We start from the raw sequence: 16,704 nt of genomic DNA, 5'->3' as shown, positions 1-16,704 counted from the left end.
TTCTTCCCCACCCTCAAGTATCTTCTCCCCTTTCTGCAGTCTCAGCGGATGCATGACCTTCTGTGACACTGTGAAATATATAATTGGACGTCTTCCTGTTTCCTGGCATATCCTCAAAGTGCTAAGTGCCTTCTGTTTGCTGATGAGCTGACTGGTGGCCGGCAGCCCCATGGCTTCGGGATGGAGGCTCATCACCAGAAAGACCAGGCAGGTTTGGAGGGTTGGGACTTCCAACCCCACCACCTCAACCTCCAGGGACGGGAGGGGGCCGAAGGTCAAATTGGTGGCCCATGGCCAAAGGCCTAATGAGTCAGGTCTTGATAACGAAGAGCTCCTGGAAGGCTGAACTGCACGGCCGAGCTCCGAGGTTTCTGGAAGGTGGCGCACCCAGGGAGGGCAGAAAAGCTCTCCACCCTTCCTCACCCTACACACCTCTTCCATTTGCATCCTTTAAAATACCCTTTGTAACAAACCGGTAAACATGTTTCCCCGAGTTCTGTGAGCCACTTTGGCAAATCAATCAAAGCGAAGAGGGGGTTGTGGGAACCCCAATTTATAGCGGGTGGGTCAGAAGCACAGGTAAGACAACACCGGCCTGTGACTGGCATCTGAAGTAGGACAGTCTTGGGGACTGAGCCCTCCTCCTGTGGGATCTGGCGCTGTCTCCAGGTAGACAGTGACAGAACTGAACTGAATCCGAGGACACACAGCGGGTGTCTGCTGCAGATCGGCCGCTCGTTTGCTGGAGGGGAGAAATTCCCGCACGTGCAGTGTCAGAAGCTTGTTGTGAGAGTGCAGTGGGAGGAACGAGTTTGTGTCTTCCGCTCACCTGCCTTATTTCATGGAGAAAAACAGAAGCAATCAGAAGGAAACATGCCTCTGCCTGTCCCTGTGTTACCTGGGGTGAGCTGCCTGGGGCCGCTCTGCAGCCTGGCCTCCTCTGTGGACTAAATTCCACTGCTTCCACCTCCAACAGGAATCTGCCCCTTCCACGATTCCCTCCAGCCACTGTGTCTTTCCTGATCATCTCATTTAGCTAAAAACATGCCGTGGTATTCTCCACCCTAAAATCACTCCCCTCCATGAGCTATCTACACTTGCTGTCTCCATTCCCTCCCCAAGCTGCCCCTTGACCCAGTCCTTGTGTCACCTGCATTCAGAACAGCTGACACCCCCACCTGCCTCCCACCTCTACCCCCTGTGTGCCTGGAGACACACAGCCCTGCCTTCCCTCCTTGGCTGAGTGTTCCTGACAGGTGGGGGCCGCCAGGCTGGCTGTAGGCCTCTCCGCCACCCACCATTGTGGCTGGGAGTACCACTGCTCCCATACGTGGGTCTACACCCACCACGTCAGACTTCTATACCCAATTGCCTACTGAATGTCTCCATGTGGATGTCCAACATACACTGCCCATCTCACGGGACCAAAACAGAACATCTGATTGTCCCCCACCAAAAACAAAAGAAATCCGATCAAATATTCAAAACAACAAACACCTCTGTGCCTCCCTCAGTATGCCCTTCTGAGTAAAGAATGTATCAGACAACTAATTCACCTGGTTGCTCAGGCACCAATCTGAGACTCATCTCTCAGACTCTATGCTCTCACTCCCCATCCTTTTCACCAGCAAACCCCACAGGCCTGCCTTCAAATATGCCTCAAATCTACCGTCTCTCCCCCTGCTGCCCCACCATGAGCCAGCAGTACCTCCCTGGCCTATGCAACGTGCTCCTCACTTGTCTGCCCCCACCCACCACCAGCACTCCAGGCCAGTTCCCCATAGGCAGCTTTGTGTTACTCTTAAAACTGAAGGTGATTTGTGTCCCTCCTCTGCTCAAAGCCCACCACGGCTTTCCTATCAAACTAGAATCAAGTCCAGAGCCTTTACCAAGGCCTAAAATACCTTGAGGCTGGGCTGTTTCTCCAAACTCAGATTCTCACCTTGGGATCTTTGCATTTGGTCCTGCTGCCTAAAACGCTCTTCCCCAGGTATCTGCGTGACTCTGTGCTCCCTTACACTGTTCAGGCCTCTGTTCAAATGTCCCCGCCCTCGCTCCTCTCTCGTATTCCACCCCTGATTCCACCCAACCCTCTGCCATGCAAACCCGCCCCACCTTACCTAAAATAGCTGCCACATCATCCTCCATGCCTTGCCCTGTTTTCTACTTTTCCCTCCAGCACTTTCCATTACCTTGAACACATTCTTATTTACTTTTCTCTCAGTGCATGCAACTTCTTGAAGACAAGGGCCTTGTCTCCTTCTGAACAGAGAAGTAGCAGGGTGCCTAGCGTGCATGTATATGCAGCAAACATTTGGAAGAGTGACCGGATGAATGACCTCTCTCAGGTCTCCATCACCACAGTCAACACCGGGATATAAGATGCCTATAAACTACTGCACCCTTAGAACACTTGAAGTCCTACTTTATAGGCAGATTCAAATTTAAGATGCTTCACATTTAGAACAATCCCACTTCTTGATATGTTCATTGTTGTTCTACCTAGTAAGAGGTCTTATACTCATGATGGGAGCCATAAAAGAATTCCATTAAAAAATTTAAATTTTATACTAATTCAGTTACTCTGCGTAAAAGGTTGAAAGTACAGGGATTATACATTAATATTCATGAAATATAGATCAATAATGAAGAATGAATCTTCCAACTCTTTTTAGCAACTGATTAAAGGAGCAACAGATAATGAAAGATAGAAGTTTAAGAATGCTCATTTGATTACTGAGAAGGCACAGCCTAAGACTAGATTATTTACCTGGCCAAAAAAAAAATTTAAGTACTTTTAATGAAATTCCAACATTAAAAATTTTACATTTGCCTTTATCAACCCCAAAATTTAATTTAAAAATATGCTACTGAACACTGAAACAACACAAAATGTGTATCGCCCTTTCTGTAGAGCTGTGAGAACACAAGACTTTCTTGTTACATGAAAATATGAAGGTTTATAAATAGTGGTATCTATCATCAGCACAGCAAAAGACTCTGTGTTCTAGTTAAACAGAAAGACTGGCCTAACAGTGGATTCCCATGTAAGAATTACTGATTTTCATACACCAAAATATGATTACACATACTTGTAAAGAAACTGTTGCAAGCAGCACATATAACAACAAAGGACTGGTATCGAATATATAAAAACTTCTACAATTCAACAAGAAAAAGATCAACTCAATTGAGAAGCATTGCACAGACAGGCAGCACAAATGGTGAATAAGCATTAAAAAAAACACACAAAAAAAACCCTTCAACCTCATTCATAATCTGAGACCACAATAAGGTACCATCTCAGGCCAGATGGGTAAAATGAAAAAGGTTGATAATGTAAGTGTCAGGAAAGTTGTGAAGCAGTGGGAATCCTATTCAACTTGAGAAAGTAAAATGGAACAACAACGTAGGAAAATAATTTTGAATTATCATATCAAGCTGAACACTGATGTAAATAAAGGGAGCAATTCCACTCCTGCATATATGCAGTAGAGTAACTTGCCCAATGATGCTCAGAGCAGCATTGCTTATGACAGTTAAAAAAGAGAAATAACCCTGGTGGAGGGGGGATAACTGGGTGGCCACACAATTCACTATCACACTGCAGTGAAAAGGAAAAAATAGCTTCCCACAATCAACATACACAACTCTTAAAAAAATATGGAATGGAGGGTGGAGTCAAAGAACTACATACTATGTAGTTCCATTTTCATAAAACCCTAAAATAAGCAAAATTAAACAATGTAGTTTAGGTTTATATATGCATGTGATAAAATTAGTTTTAAAAACCAAGGAGCTGGACATCATCAAGATGCCTACTGGAGGCACTCAGCACTCATCTCCTCCACAAAGAACCAAAACAACAAATAGATGACCACATGCCAAATAGCGTCTAAGGGAGAACACTGGAATTCAGTAAGGAAGTGACAAAGACCCTCCAAGGGACAGAAAATCAGGATGACAGCACAGAGGAAAGCAAAGCAGCCAGCCAGTACTGCCTCAGAGCCAAGAGAGACCCCCACTGTGGGGACAAGAGAAGCTGGGGGTCCCCAGCACCCCACATGCCCACCATGGATGCCTGCTATCTTAGCCATAGGAGAGCACTCAGCCAGCATAGGCCCTGAGCCCAGTATAGGGAGCTCAGGAATCCACACACTGAATCATTTCAGAGAGGGAATTCATGCTGGATATACCCATTCCCTGGGATCCAGGCTGCTGCAGTATGGCACCATTTTGAGAGAGAAGCCAGCACCAGAGTATATCTTGTTGGGGTCCCAACAGCCCCTGCATCTCCACATCCTTGGGGCCTCATGAACATCCCACCACATCCATCCAAAGGGATGCAGTGCTGTGAAACCAGCTAGACCCAGTGGTGCAGTCATGAGCCCATACCCAAGCCTAAGATGTGTCCTACACCCTGTAGAACAGGTGGTCCAGCACAGCAGGGAGGCTTTCCCCAAGACAGAGGGACCCAATGCATGCTCTCCTCAGAGCCTGAGAGCTGCCTGCCAAGGGCCTGCCACTGCCCCACCAGCGACTCTGCCCTTTCCTGTGGCAGAGCTGCCAGACACATAGCCCAGGGGCCCCAAAATCAGCCCAACTGGCATCCTCATCCCAAGCAAAGCTGCACACAGCCTCCACAACCAGTTGCAGCCTAGGCCACAGAGGCACTCAAAGACACCACTGACATTGGTTACAGCTGAAGAAATCATATGAAGTCAAAATACTTCACCAGAAACAAAAGCACCCTACCCAACCAAGACTACAGGACATATCTACAAAAAAAGTCATCTCCTACAAAAACTACTCCATAAAATTAAAGGAAGTGACTGTTTCACCAGATGCAGAGATATTAATGTAGGGACACAAGAAACATGAAAAAGGACACAATAACTCCTCCAAAGAAACATACTATTACTCCAGTAACAAATTCCAAATAAAAGGAAATCTATAAAATGCCTAAAAAGGAATTCAAAATAATGATCTTAAGGAAACTCAGCAAGGTACAAGAGAAAAAATATGGATCATTCAACAAAATCAGGAAAACAATTCATGATATGAATGAGAAATTCAACAAGAGAAATATATCATAAAAATAAAACCCAAACAGAAATCTTGGAACTGAAGAACTTAATGAATGAAATAAGTTGAGAGCTTAAACAATAGCCTAGATCAAGTAACAGAAAGAATATCTGAACTTGAAGACAGGTCTTTTGAAATAACAGTCAGACCAAAAAAAAAAAAGAAAAACAATAAAAAATAAAAAAGAATGAAGAAAGGCTATGTGACATAATGGGACACAATTAAGCAAACAAATATTCACATTTTGGGGGTTTTGAAAGGAGGAGAAGATGGAGAAAGGGACAGAAAACCTATTTAATGAAATAATAGCTGTCTGTCCCAAGTCTTAGAAGAGATACACACATCCAGATATAGGAAGCTTAAAGATTCTTCAATAGATTCAACCCAGAAAGATCCTCTCTAAGGCACATGATAGTGGAACTGCCAAAAGTCAAAGACAAAGTAAGAATTCTAAAAACAGTAAGAAAAAGCATCAAGTCACATATAAAAGAATCCCCATCAGATTAACAGATTTCTCAGAACACCTATAGGCCAGGAGAAAATGGAATAATATATTCAAGTGCTGAAAGTAAAAAAAACAGCCAGCCAAGATTACTATACCCAGCAAAGGTATCCTTCAGAAATGAAGGAGAAATAAATGTCTTTCCCAGACAAGCAAAAACTAAAGGAATTCATCAACACTACACTGGCTTTACAAGAAATGGTTTAGAGAGTCCTACATCTGGAGCAAAAGAATGATATCTACCACCAGGAGAACACACAAAACTCACCAGTAGCACAGATACACGGATGAGAAAGAGGAATCAAATGTTATCACTACAGAAAACCACCACATCACAAAGATAAAGAATGAGAAGAAAAGAAAAAACAAGGGATACATAAAACAGCCAGATATATAAAACAGTTAACAAAATGAACACTAGCAAATCCTCAACTATTAGTGACAACCTTGAATGTAAACAGATTACTAGTGACACGTCATGTTGATCATATATACCCTTGATATGATGTGACGAAAATGCATGTTACCTCTGTGGTCTTCCTCCCCCAAACCCATATCCCCAGTCTAAACATGTGAAAATATGAGAATATTCCCAATAACAAGGCCTTGTACAAAATACCCCACTGCTTAAACTATCAGGGTCACTGAAATAAAGAAAGCCTCAGAAATTATTGCAGCCAAGAGGAGCTTAAGGAGACATGACAACTAAATAGTAATATAATGTGTACATAGTAATATAATGGGATCCTGGGACAGAAAAAGAACATTTGACATTTGGTAAAGAAAACTTTTTTTTGTTGTTTTTTAGAGACACGGTCTCACTCTGTCAACCAAGCTAAAGTGCAACAGTACAATCATAGCTCACTGCAACCTCAAACTCCATCTTCAGTTACCCAAGTGGCTAAGACTACGGGCATGTGCCATCATGCCTGGCTAATTTTTTCATTTATTGTAGAGACAGGGTCTTGCTATGTTGCCCAGGCTGGCCTTGGACTCCTGTCAAACGATCCGCATACTTTGGTGCCTCTCAAAGTGCTGGGATTACAGGCCTGAGCCACCACAACTGACCAAAAAAATTTTAAATCCCCATGAAGTATTGGGGATTTAGATAATGCTAAATGTACCAATATTGGCTTTAGATAATGCTAATGTACCAATATTGGCTGATAGTTGTGACCAATGACCATAGTGATGTAAAATGCTAAAATTAGAGGAAACTAGATGCTGGGTATATGAGAACTCTTTGTACTAGCTTTGTAATAGTTCTGCAAATCTAAAATTGTTCTAAAATAACCTCTGGGAGGAAGAGGCTAGGGGATAGGATCAGGTAGAGAACACTGATTTTCACATTATTGAGAACATTCTAATTTTTTTAAGTTGGGAGGTAGGTTCATGGGTATTTGTTTTATTATTATGTCCCACAAGTACATAAATGACTCTTAAGTACTCTGTATCTATCAAATAACACAAATGGAATTTAAAAAAGAAAGTACACAGGCCAAGCAGAGAGATGGGGCATCAAGGGTCAGTATTTCACCAGGTAGCGCTTAATGAATCTTTCCGAGATGCCACTCAGCATGGCTGTACCCCAAAGCCTGGCACCCCACTGCCACCTGACTGCTACCCAGGGCAGGGGACCTGAAATAAGGAATCAGCTCATTTGGGTTCTGATAAAAATCATACCTATTTTGGGAAAGGCTGAAGCCTCAGAGAGACAGAGGGTGTGAACTCATACCAAGAGCTACGGTTTCTATCAAACGATGACATTTCAGGCAGGGACCACTATCTTCCTGTGGGTATATTGAAAATATGAGTGAATGATGACCCTTCCCTGTACAGAACATGTTTTAATTTACCAGGAGGTCACACAACCAGCATCTGATTTCACTCCCACAACAGCCCTAAAGGGGAAGCAGGGACCTGCTCGAGACACCACAGTCAATCAAGGGCAAGATGAGACCCCCATCATCCTGGGTCTCCTGACCCCAGAGTTAGTGCTTGTGTGTGTAGATTCATGGAAATAGGTATTCCATTTGCAGTTGCCGGCATGATTTGCAAAGCCTGCTATTGTTTTCAGCCTTGTTTCTTAGACTTCACAAAGCAAAGTCATTACCTATCACACGCTTTAATACTGCACTCCACATTGATTACGGAGGAGGACGTGTTGTCACAGGGCTTTAATAGTAGTATTCTTATGGCTGGTGCACCTTGTTTGCATTTTATTTTCATTTGATCAACGTTAGTTACAGGGTAAATTACTGTGGATTACATTGCAAATGAAAACAACAACAACAAAAGTATGGTTAGGCCCCAAGTAGGGAACAGGGACATTTGTCGATAAGGAAAACATATTTTATAGCAATCTTGAAATGAGCTCAATTCCTCTCCACCCCCACTCTATTTCCATCTTCCTTTTATGATTTATTCATCTATTGCTATATAAACTTGGAAATTTCTTAGATCTCAAACTACAGACTACTGCAAAAAGAGGAAACGGCTTGATCTTTCAAAAAAAAAATTTTTTTTTTTAAAATGTTTTAACTTTTAGTTTTGAAATAAGCATAGGTTCACAAGAAATTCCAAAGATAACACAGAGTGGTCCCATGGACCCTCCACCCAGTTTCTCCCAGTGGTTACATTTTATACAACTGCAATACAATATCAAAACCAGGAAACTGCCATTAGTATAATGTATGTGTATGGTTCTGTCATTTATCACGTGTCAGACCCCTGCAACCCCCACCCCAAGACACAGGACTAGTCCATCACTAGAGACCTCCCTCGTGCTACCCCTTTTATAGTCACAGCCATCCCCAAACTCCAGTAACTAATCTGTTCCCCATCTCTATAACTGTGTCATTCTGAGAATGTTATGTAAATGAAATCACACAATATGTGACCTTTTAACTTTTGCCGTTTTAAAGCAAAAAGAAATTTTATTGAAAGGATAGAGAACATGCTCTGCATGATTTCAATTGTTTGAAATTTGCTGCAATTTGTTTTTTGGCCCAGCATATGGGCTAGCATGGCACATGTTCTGTGGGTGCTTGAAAAGATGTGATTCTGCTGTTACTGGGTGGAATGTTATAAATGTCAATTAGATCCTGTTAATTGATGGTAGTGTTGAGTTCTTCTATATCTTGCTGAATCTCTGTTTAGTTGTTCTATCAACTCTTGAGAGAGAGGTGTGGAGATCTCCAAGTGTAATTCTGGATTTGTCTGTTTCTCCCTGTAGTTCTATCAGTTGTTGCTTCATTATTTCACAGCTCTGTTGTTTGGTTCGTGCATACTTATGAATGCTATGTCGTCCTGGCTGGCTAACCCTTCTCTGTCCCTGGTACTCTCTGCTTTTAAGTTTCATTATCTGACATCAATATAACCATTCATGCTTTCTTGTGATTAATGCTTACACAGTGTATCTCTTTCCATTTTTTAGTTTTCAACATATGTGCATATATAAGCATATAAAATGTCTCTAAAGTGTGCCAGCATAAGACAGGGGAGACAGGCAAGCTGCTCAGAGGAAAGGACAGTTACTTGGCCAGGACTTGGTGTTGTGAGGGAGGGGTATGCAGAAATCAGTCAGGAATGGCTTAAATCCAGGGGGCCTACAATTGTACAAAGGAGTTCAGAGCCCTTTGCCACATAATCTATTTGGAATTTGGCTCTAATTTAGGAATAAGAAATTCCTGGTTTATTAGTTATATTTTTGCTGAAAAAAACTAGGTGATTAGATATTCTATCTATCAGTCCCTTAAGTTTTCCATTCTTGAGGTGTTCAAAATGACAGGCCTCCCCACAAACATATCATCCACATTGCAAGCAAACCACCTGAGGGGACAGGATTGGGCCTCACAGGGCTGGTGTTCTAAGGGACATGGAATATCTGATCACCCTGCTCTAGAGTTATAAAGGACATAATGCCACCATTTTGGTTAATCAGAAGCTCCATGGAGATCCATGAGATCTCAATGGATGGATCTCTGCAGCTCCAAACCTAATCACCAGGACACTATAATGTAAACAGCACCAGTGCTAAAGACTTGAGGATCCGGTTATGTAACAGAGTATATTGCAATTGTTTTTTGGGGTACAGCATAACTGACAGAGCAGAATATGTATACGCTGCCTCCTGTAAAGTTATAAATATTTCCCATCCCTCCTCTCTGCTGGTGACCCAGATAATGGCTCCACTGGGCAAAAATAAGGGCTCCGTAAAAAATTCCTAAGAGAGGAGAAATTATCATTCTCTGCTGCATGGTAATAAGGACTCTGCTATGTGATTTCCCTGCCGACCCTTCTCCACAAACCCACCATATCCCACAAGCCAGATTCTCCAAAGTGGAAAATGTGAGGCATGGAAAGAAGTGACGAGAGCTCCCATTTCTGGTATGTTCTAAAGCACTACAATGTCCTGTGCTGTTTCCTATTTCTCCATTATATTTTGTTACATTTTTGTGCATAAGACAGGTCTCCATAGAGTGTCAGCTCACCATAGGGATCAAAGATCAGAATCACCAATAAACACTAGTTATGGAGTGGAATTTTTAAAAGTCTAATGAATTAACTGAAGTCTGAATATATGAAACTTGCAAATGAAGGAACTCAGAGTAGGTCCCTTTAGGGAAGATCAATGTGACAACACAGATGTCCAGGCCCTGTCCACCTGCTCCGGGCCAGTCTAAAGTGGACCCTGCGGGTCCCAGGTGACCCCTGTGTGCAGCTGCAAGCACTGGCTTACGGAGATTCCACAGGCCTGGAGAGAGAAGAGAGGCAGGCGCTGTGCCATGTCTACCCCCACTCTGTCCCCACCAACCTCCCTCCACACCTGGCACCACTCAGCCCACAAAAGCCAGCCCTAACTGCTTGCAGCTTCCCTAGAATTCAGACTCAGGTGGTAGACAAGCTCCTGGTCTCACTGCAGTTGGGAAGATGGGGGGACTGGTGTCCCACACACTCTGAACACATTTTCCCATAGAATTATACAGGGTATGGCAGCCCGCTCTGTGGTACAAAACTGACTGTCCAGACCAGGCACAGTGGCTCACATCTACAGTCCCAGCACTTTGAGAGGCCAAGGCAGGAGGATCACTTGAGCCCAGGAATTTGAGGCTGCAGAGAATTGTGATGATGCCACTACTCTTGTCCAGGTGACAGAGCAAGACCCTGTACCAAAAAAAAAAAAAAAAAAAAAAAACTGCCTGTGCAGCACTGCCCTTCGAATCCCAAGGTTGCAGATGCAATGTCATCTAACCCCTCCTCCCGTGTCACTGTCATAGAAACCACACCGAGGGAGGCTGACACACAGCCATGAGATCAAGACACCCCCGATTCCTTCAGAGACCCCTGCTCTAAGCACAAGCTGAAGAGGCTAGAATCTAACCACTGAGAAAACATGACCAACATTTTACAAAACCTGTCTTAAAAATGAGCCCTTAGGCTACGAGACAGGAGCATTTAAAGACCTGCTGCACTGAGCTCCTCCCACAGAAGAGGTCTCCAGCAGACCCGGGCTCCAGGCAGGGAAGATGGTCCTGTCTCTGCCTGGAAACGATGGCTTTCCTGGCACTTCCAGCCTTTACCCTTCGTGAGCACTACAACAAAACCCACATGGTCCCTGGGAAAGACTCTCTAAATACAAGTCTGATTGGGAGTGGGGCCTCAGATCCATTGCGTTTCCCACTTTTGCCCCTTAAGTGCCATGGAGGGTCCAAGCAGAAAGCAGCATTCTATGGAAAGGTGACATTCGTGGACCGAGCGCTCCGCTGCATGGTCTGTGAAGGGAGCTGCCACTCGCACATATGAAATAAGGAGAGAACAATCATAAACAGAACCCACATGGAATGTTGGCAGCATGAGAGACAAGCAATTTAGAAAAGCCACTAAAAAACTGCCAACTCTAGAAGCCTCTCCCTCCCCGCCGGCTGTGTCCCTGGAGGGGGCAGGCCACCTGAGCACACTCAGGAGAGATGTCCCTGCTGCAGGGTCCCTGGCCTGGAGTCCACGCTGGCCGGGGACTGCTCCTGACCATGGCTTGGTAACGCCAGGTGGGCCTCCAGACAGGAAGGTCGAAGAACAAGGGGCTTTGGTCAGGAAACAGCCACAGCAGATTCAAAATTTGGGTTATCCTTACTCCTGGCAGGCGGCAGTCAAGCTCAAATCTCACCCATTAACTTGTCAGTGTGACTGTCGGTCAGGTGTGACTCTGAGGAGCAGAGAAAGCACATTTCACTTCCCAGGAGATGCAGGGCCAGCCTCCACAGTTACCTGGCAGGAGGGCCCGGTCACCTTCTGCCCCAGCAAGCACTGAGGGTTACTTGTTTCCATCCAAAACTCGCATCCTGTTAATAGACTGCTTGTTAACACAGTCCCACAAATTGTTCCCCTTAAACTGTGATGTCTTATGGTCTGATTTATTCACGTCTTTACAACCATTTTATATCCTGGAGCCGGTGCCATTTCCAGAGAAAACATTTCAATGTCACAATAAAAGTCAACGGGAAAATTGATTCTGATAGGCAGAAACCTAAAACTCAAGATGCTTTTGAGGCAGGCGAAGGCGGAGGCACAAGGTCCCTGGGACCACCTCGCCCCCTCTGTGTTCCAGGACGACCGGACACACTTCACACGAAGGACAGTTCTGCGGTTTCCCATGTGCTCCCTTCGGACCCGCACACTCCAGCGGTAATCCCATAAAATATCTTCATACTGGCAGAGCAATTTATCCTTAATCCCCTGCTCAAGGTCTAGTCTGTTTAAAGCCTACCCTGTGACACACACACACACAAGAGTAGATTCTTCGTTTTCCTAGAGGAAAGAAGTCAAGAAAAAGCCTTCTCTACTTTTCCTAATTTTAGAATCTCAACTGCAGCAATGTTTTCATTCCAAGCTCCGTGTGGTTGTTCCTTTCGTACTGTTTTCTCATGTCCACATCATCCACATGCCTGCCCCTAGGGACTCTTAAAGACAAGGACAGAGTACCTGTAATCCAGCACTCAGGTGTGTGGAAAAAAACCCAATAACATAAAATGAAATTCAAGGTACAGCAAGAAGGAAAGGTTTTGGGTCAGACATGAGCTCCCCGCCTGATCTACCCATAACAAGCCCCGGGCTTCGGCAGAGTTGCTTAATCTCTCAGAGTTTCACGTCCTGGTTCACGGTAAGCACTTGGAGAATGGGTTGTCACCATGTCATCACCATAGTGTGCCAGAGATGGCAGCCCAGGGAGCAGAAAGAACAAAGCTTAATAAACAGCAGACCTTGGTCAATAAAGTTCTTGTACGTGCTCAACTCTCTGGCCCTGGGCAATCCCCTACCCTATCATGAGGCTTCATGTCCCCATCTGTCCAGTGGAACAATAACACCTGCATTTGAGACCAAAGATGATACACAAAAGATGGCGAGCCCTGTGCCAGGCGCCTACCAAGCACCCCCTAGGTCAGCCCTGTGCCAGGCGCCTACCAAGCACCCCCTAGGTCACAGCTGCTTCCACTGGCTGCACCACCAGGGGAATTGTAGAATCGATGCAACAATATTTTTTTTCTTAGCATCTGCCAATACTTATCGGGCAATTATTTAAGCAATTATCACAGATCTATCCACTATAAAAACTGGAGCCTCAAAGGCTGAGGTCATTTCTCGACACTCGGTACCCTGCAAGGAAGAAGCAATTGGTCCAGGAAGCCCTGGTGTGTTGCAGTAAGTAACAAGGACAGTCACCTCTATGTTGGCAGAAACTCAGTAAACTACTCCCAGGTATCAGAGACCTCCACACCTACACCTGCAAGAGTAGCTACAGCCCTAAAAACGTAATGACTGAGCCGAGCATGTAAAATGTCTAAAAGAGTCCTTGTGGGGGCAATGTCAGCTGCCAGCAGTCTCCAAAATACCAAAAACCTGGGATATGATAAAATGAGGGGCAAATTTAAGGTGATTTTTCTAAGTATACACACTCTGGGAAAAATTGTTATTAAATAAATTGAGGCTAATAGCAAGATAAATAGTAAAACTTTCCTCTACTACAAGAAATATTAGTGGTTAGTGTTTTTATGAATGTAGGAGTGGCAGGCTTAACTTTTCATTTCCTCCTGCTCACTGCTCAGTTAAACAGAGTTGCTGGCTTCTGCAGTAGCAGGGGAAGTGACGTGCACGGGATCACTGACATTTACAGCTAGGTATTCATGCCAGCAACTGACACAGCTTGTGAAAACCAGTTGCGTTTACTGAACTTAGCCCTTGTCACCTAAGCCATTGCCTTCCCCACTTCATAATACTGACATCCTTCTACCCGTTCCTAGGAAAGCCTCCAGTAGCTCTTCATAAGGTCAAAATCCTTCAGCACAGCATACAAAGCCCTTCACATATTCCGTCCTAGCCCCCACCTCTAACAACGAGTTACAGTCAATTCTCAGGTACGTATGGGAAGATCTTCGCACACGATCGGTATGTATTTGTGCATATAACAACTCTGGTGTGAAAGGAAGGAGTTTGTCACCAAACTTTTCCCTCGCTGTCCTCTCCCCAAAGGAGGCAGGTCGGAGCCAGGAGGTCCCCAAGACCTTGTTCCTTCTCTGCAATGGGGAGACGAGAGTACAAGGGAGAAATGCCCACCTAGAAGCAGGGGCTCACAGACCTGGCACAGGCTCCTCTGGATGCAGCTCAGGTACTCCTGCCCTCCTCAAACAGCTCTTTTGCCCCAGCCCCAGGTGCCCGTCTAGATGGCACAGCACAAACCTTGAGTGTCTAACGCCTGGGAAGGGCATCTTCCCGGGTTGACATCTCGCCTACCATTCTGCCAGGCCAGCACTGCTTTCGTTTCTTTCCGACGCGCCAAACGGTAAGGCTGGCTGGGCTAGCACTTTTTCTGTTGGCACTTTGAAGACCACTGATCAAACAGCGCAGGCCTACTCCCCAACCCAGTGTTGTTTAAGTGACCTGGAGTATCAGGGACTCATTAACCCAGCTAGTCTACCCAGCCTGCCCTGTGCCAAGGGGACCCACTATACCTCTGTAAGCAAGGCCTCCCATTCTTTAAAACTTGTTCCAAACATAAGATCCCTTGGCTTTTCCCTACTCCTCCCCAAAGGGTCAGTTCTCCCAGCCTTGGGTACCAGGGACTGGCCCGTAAGTGGTTGTCACAGACCCAAGCTGTCACAGTCCAGCCCCATTCCAGAAGAACATGAGAAAGGGTGTCTGTAACTATATTTTATCTGTTTTTTAATTGCTAAAACAGTCACTGCAAGAAAAATAGCCTAGAATACAGGCTATTATATACACTCATAATGAATATTTATTACATGAATTGCTGTATCTCATGACTTTCCAAATGAACATTTTTCTAAACACAAAAGTAAACTTAAGTAAACCAGGGTTTTGTGTGGATCTCTTTATGAAATAAAAGTAATCCTTTAGCATTAAATGGGCACAAGATAAATTTGTAAGCATGTTTGCATGCTAATCTATTCTTGGTTCTTCATACACCATCTTGTCTGCGAAATACACGCTTGCCAGGTGCCCGTGCAGAATACGTTGCCATGAGTGAGCATGTACACTTCTCGCCTCATCACCTTCTGAACGAGGACCAACAACAACTTCAGGCCTGTTAAAGTCACTGACGATCAAGAACTTTCTAAAGAAGTAGTGTCAGATTCTGATACTAATGAATTATTAATAAATTCTGATGCTCAGACCTAAGAATCTGTAATTTCTAGCTTATATTCCATTCCCTTGAAATCTGACAAATGGATTGAAATGTGACTGCATTTCCAAATGACTCAGTCTTAAAAGGTTCCACACTTCAAGGACTATTTTTTAAAAAAATCTGAGTTACCCTGGGTTTGAGAGGAGTGTTCTTATGTAACAAAAATCTCCTAGGACAGGAATGGAAGCACCCCAGTGGTGTTTGTCTTGCATGGGTCTGAAAGACAGAAGTGGGAATGCAGGAGGGGATCTAGAGCTAACAGGGCCAAAAACACCCTGGGGCGAGCAGGGCCAGACACACAGTGTAGGGGGAGGGAGAAAAGGGGAGGGCGTGGAACCAGGCTGTGAAATGTGAGCGCAGAGCCCTCCATTCCAAACGAGGACCTAGCTCTGGAAGTCAGAACGAACAACTCCCTAAAATAGCGGGAACCATGTGTCACTTTCTCCTAAAGAATCATAAAGGATAACAAAGCAAAAACAAAACAAAACACCAAGACACTTAATCCTGTCCTTATGAAATACTACATATTAATCTGATACTGTTCTGAATACCATACATATAAAGGAAGCATAACTAAAATGAAAAATGTTCCAAAAGATTTTTTTTTAAAAAGTCGTCGAGGAGAAAGAACACATTCACAGAGGTTTTTTGTAGTAGTAGTAGACCAAGTAAAAGGAAACTGTAATTTATATTAAAGTAGTAAATTTATAGAAACCATTATACCAAGATATCTCACAGTCCAACATCACAGATTTAAGAGTACTTTAAAACAGTTTGTAAACAACAGAAGCAAATTATGGTTTTTAAGGAGAGCTTGTGTACTGGGTGTTACCCTTGCAGCTCCTTCTGAGACAAAGCTCTGGAGGTGAAATTATACCTTCTCTTAAAGCACTTCCTACTGCCCAGCGAGGACAGAACACCAAATTAACTGGATCACCAAACAGTAACTCATATTTTCAATCAAATGGCCCAAACCATTTGCTAAGGCTAAGAAATATTTTTGTTACCCAGCGACGTGTTTTTGTCCAGTGTCTGTTGTTACAGGACTGGAGTCCCAGACTCCACATGCTGCCTTACACTTACGGTTTTATGGCAACACACAAGCAGATTTCTCATACAAGCAGGTAAAACCTTTCTGAGAATCCCTTATCAGTTTGCAACTCTTTTGATGGAGACGTATCCTCTTAGCATCAGAGTTGGAATCAAACCTTTACTGGACTGAAAGCATCCTGAAAGCAGTTCTGATTTGTCTTTTTTTTTTTAATTTCAGCATATTATGGGGGTACAAATGTTTAGGTTATGTATATTGCCCTCCCCCCCTTTCCCCCCAGAGTGAGAGCTTCAAGCGTGTCCATCCCCCAGACTGTGTGCATCACACTCATTACGTAAGTATATACCCATCCCCTCCTCCCCCCTC

General features: G+C 44.2%; 1 protein-coding gene across 4 annotated transcripts in view; it reads right to left on the bottom strand.

Moving 5' to 3' along the window:
- NCK2 (NCK adaptor protein 2) overlaps window positions 1-16,704 on the bottom strand; it is a 132,841-nt gene that overhangs the window by 51,796 nt on the left and 64,341 nt on the right. Inside the window, exon 1 of one of the 4 annotated variants that reach the window (XM_076001070.1) lies at window positions 1,943-2,028. The exons of the other annotated variants lie outside the window; for them this stretch is intronic. The gene's annotated coding sequence lies outside the window, so the exon portion shown is untranslated. Of the gene's footprint in view, window positions 1-1,942; window positions 2,029-16,704 lie in introns of those variants that run through there. 4 annotated transcript variants of the gene reach the window in all.

Source organism: Microcebus murinus, chromosome 3 (assembly GCF_040939455.1).
Source record: "Microcebus murinus isolate Inina chromosome 3, M.murinus_Inina_mat1.0, whole genome shotgun sequence".
Lineage (NCBI taxonomy): Eukaryota > Metazoa > Chordata > Mammalia > Primates > Cheirogaleidae > Microcebus > Microcebus murinus.
Note: the sequence above shows the minus strand (reverse complement) of the source record. Positions and strands in the feature narration are given on the sequence as shown.